The following is a 3,890-nucleotide window of genomic DNA, read 5'->3' as shown; positions in this document are numbered from 1 at the left end:
ACTTAATCATTTGAGCCATAGCTCAAAGAATCATTTCGTATCATATACCTTCACAATTCGCAACACAACTCAAGCCAATGCTCCACGGAGTCTAATAATCATAATCTATGTCTCATGCTCTTTACAGTATATAAAAATCATCAAATAAGCATGGGAGAATCACAACAAGTTCAGGATAATCTCAATATAAGGACACACGGTCATGCTAGACACCAGTGTATAGATACTCGTCACCATGCCTATACACCGTACTCGACAAATAGCAATTAGCAAGTAAGACTCTACTCCTATTCCCTCAAGCCAAAGTTAGACCAAACACTTACCTCAACTTCCACGGCTAAATCAATCCACAACGACCGCTTTCCCTCTCGAATTCGGCTCCAACACAATCAAATCTATGAAATAACGACTTTACAACATTAATATAAGCAAAACAAATCAAACCCAATGCCTAAATATAGTTTTCTAAGCTTTCTTCCCAAAATTCCAAAAATCGACCCCGGGCCCGCTTGGTCAAAACCCGAGGTTCGAACCAATTTCACATACCCATTCCCCCACGAGCCCGGATATACAATTTGTTTTTAAATTCGACCCCAAAACGAGGTCTAAATCGGAGAAAAATTGAAAAGCCCTAACTCTACCCATTTCCCCCGATTTCAACCCTAGATTACATGATTTAGGCTTACAAACTTACTAATTAATGAAGGAAAATGAAGGAAAGGAATGGGAATTTACTTACCCAAGAGGTCTTGATGAAAGGAAGCTTCAATGGATTCCTAGAGCTTAGGGGAGAAGAGAGTTCGTGAGAAATTTGGAATAAAACCCGAGCTACTGTTCTGAAACTTTTTAAAAAAACCACTGGGTGTTTTTGTGCTACGCGTACGCGACAGGAGTGTCGCGTTCGCGAGGGAAGGACTGCAACCGCGAAGAGGAAGTACTGGGGGGTCCAAAGAATTGGCCTACGCGAACGCGTCGACCATCACGCGAACGCGGAGAAGGAAAAAGCAAAGCATCGCGATCGCGATGGCCTGAACGCAAACGCGAAGAAGGGTGGCCTCAAAGCTATGCGAACGCGAAGGGGTATTGCGAACGCGAAGAAGGATTCTTCTGTGTAAAAATTGTAGAAAATCTGATGCCTTCCTAAGTTCAAAACCATCCCGAACACCTCCAAAAACACTCCCGAGCTCTCGGGGCTCCTAACCAATCACACAGACTAACTCAACAACATCCTACGAACTTAACCGTGCGATCAAATCGCCAAAATATCATCAAAATCAATGAACTAAACTTCAAAATCATCACTTTTTCATCAAACTTCATAAACTTTCATTTTTAGATATTTAGGTCCGCAACACGTCAAATGACGTCCGATTTCAACCAAATTTCACAGAAAGCGCTTAAACCACATATAAGACCTGTACTGGGCGCCGGAACCAAAATACGGGCCCGATACCAACATGTTCTAAATAATTTCCTTTTCAAATTTCCATATTAATTTCAGAAAAACAATTTCACAGAAAAATTTATTTCTCGGGCTCTCGACCTCGAAATTCGACTTCGGGCATATGCCCGAGTCTCATACTTTTCTACGGACCCTCCGGGACCGTCAAATCACGGGTCTGGGTCCGTTTACTCAAAATGTTGACCAAAGTCAACTCTAACCATATTAATATCAAAATTCATCAATTTTTGCACAGAATTCATATTTAAGCTTTCCGGCTACGCGCCCAGACTGCGCACACAAATCAAGGCAAGCCTAAATGAGGTTTTCAAGGCCTCGGAGACACATAATGAGTGAGAAAACAAGTGATGACCCTTTGGGTCGTCACATGCATGAAGCCAGAGTACATGATGTTGTCAATGATCATTTTAGGTCCATCATCTCCTAGAAACGACATAGATGTGTACCTACTACCACTAATTGCTGAATTGAAGGAACTATGTTAATTTGGTGTAGAAACATATGATGCCGATACTAACCAAACATTCATGATGAAGGCAACCTTATTGTGGACAGTTAGTGATTTTCCAGCACTAGCAATGCTTTCTGGATGGAGCACCAAGGGGAGATGGGCATGCCCCACTTGTAATTATAACACGTGCTCTCAATATCTCAAGCATAGTCATTAGATGTGTTACATGGGTCATCGGGCATTTTTGCCTCTTGATCATCCATTTCGAAGAGACAAGAAATCATTTTATGGTAAGGAGGATCATAGACCTATGCCCACTCCCTTGTCAGGCGTAGAAGTTTTTGAAAAGGTGCGTAATTTTAATAATGTTTTTGGAAAGGACCAAAAGAAAAGGTGTCGTCGTAATGAGAGTCCGTGGAAGAAAAGATCCATCTTTTTTGAAGATTGGGAACATAATAAATTGAGGCACAATCTTGACGTTATGCATATCGAAAAATATATATGTGATAGTTTGCTTGGGACTTTATTGGATATAGATGGAAAGTCAAAGGATCATGTTAATTCTCGTTATGACTTTCAAGAGATGGGGATGCGAAAGGAGCTTCAACCAACAAAAGATAATGGAAATGGAAAAGTTTATTTGGCTAAAGCTTGTTTCTCCATGAAACCAGAAGAAAAAAAGATATTTTGCACCGTCTTAAGAGATGCCAAATTACCGAAAGGGTGTGCCTCAAATATATCACGACGTGTGCAAATGGAAGAGATGAAAGTATCAAGATACAAGAGTCACGATGCTCCTATTATAATGCATTACTTGCTCCAAGTTGCAGTTAGAAAAGTGTTACCTAAGAATGTTTCTTTGGCCTTGATTAGGTTGGGGAACTTCTTCAGAGTGATATGTAGTAAGGTTATAAGGCGAAGAGATCTTGATGCAATGCAAACTGAAATCAAAGAGATTGAATGTGAACTTGAAAAGATTTTTCCTCCAACTTTTTTTGATATAATGGAGCATTTGCCTATCCATCTAGTAGATGAAATTAAGTTGGGGGGTCCAAATGATTTGCGTTGGATGTATTCCATTGAGAGAAACCTATGTAAGTACAAGACATTTGTTCGTATTCGAGCTCATCCAGAAGCTTCAATAGCAGAGGGATTTCTAGCCGAAGAGTGCTTGTCTTTATGTTCGAGATACTTACATGATGGGGTAAAGACAAGATTCAGTAGGTATCAAGTCGAGGATGATGAGGATGTTCGAACAAAGGGGGATGATCTGTCACCGATATTCCCTAAGATAGGTCATCCAATCGGAATTGAGAAGAAAAAGAAAAGAAATACTTTTTCCATGGATTTACAGTTATGCATTGAAGCACATCGATATGTTCTGTTCAATTTTGGAGATCAACAAGTCGAGACGTTTATCGAGTAAGATAAAATATATATCAATCATATTATAAGCTTTATTTATTTATATGATAAGATAATTTAAAAGTCGCCCGTAAAGTCCTAATGACTGAATTTTGATCATTCTTCTTGCAGGGAACATAAGAATTTAATTGATAGCCGTACTAGACAAAATGCATGGCTAAGAGCAAGGAATCATAGTTAAGAATTTGCTGAATGGTTTAAAGAGAAAGTTAAAAGCATTGAAGTGCCCAATCATCTGTGATGGCTAGCTAGAGGGCCTAATATGGTTGCCAAAAGATATACTGCATATTTCATCAATGGATATCAATTTCATACGTTGAAGCGAGATACTCGTTGCAAGACTCAAAATAGTGGAGTGACTTTGTCAGCAACGACTGATAGTTTTGCTAGTTCTAGGGACCAAACTCCAATTGATGGAGAGGTTATCTATTATGGAGCTATTCAGGATATTATTGAAATTGATTATTGGGGTTGTTTTAGTGTTGTACTATTTAAATGTGATTGGTTTCACAATAAAGTAGATGAATATGGGTTAACACGGGTATACTTCAA

The sequence above is a fragment of the Nicotiana attenuata genome, unplaced genomic scaffold, assembly GCF_001879085.1.
Source record: "Nicotiana attenuata strain UT unplaced genomic scaffold, NIATTr2, whole genome shotgun sequence".
Lineage (NCBI taxonomy): Eukaryota > Viridiplantae > Streptophyta > Magnoliopsida > Solanales > Solanaceae > Nicotiana > Nicotiana attenuata.
The sequence above is the reverse complement of the archived record's forward strand: the minus strand, read 5'-3'. Positions refer to the sequence as shown.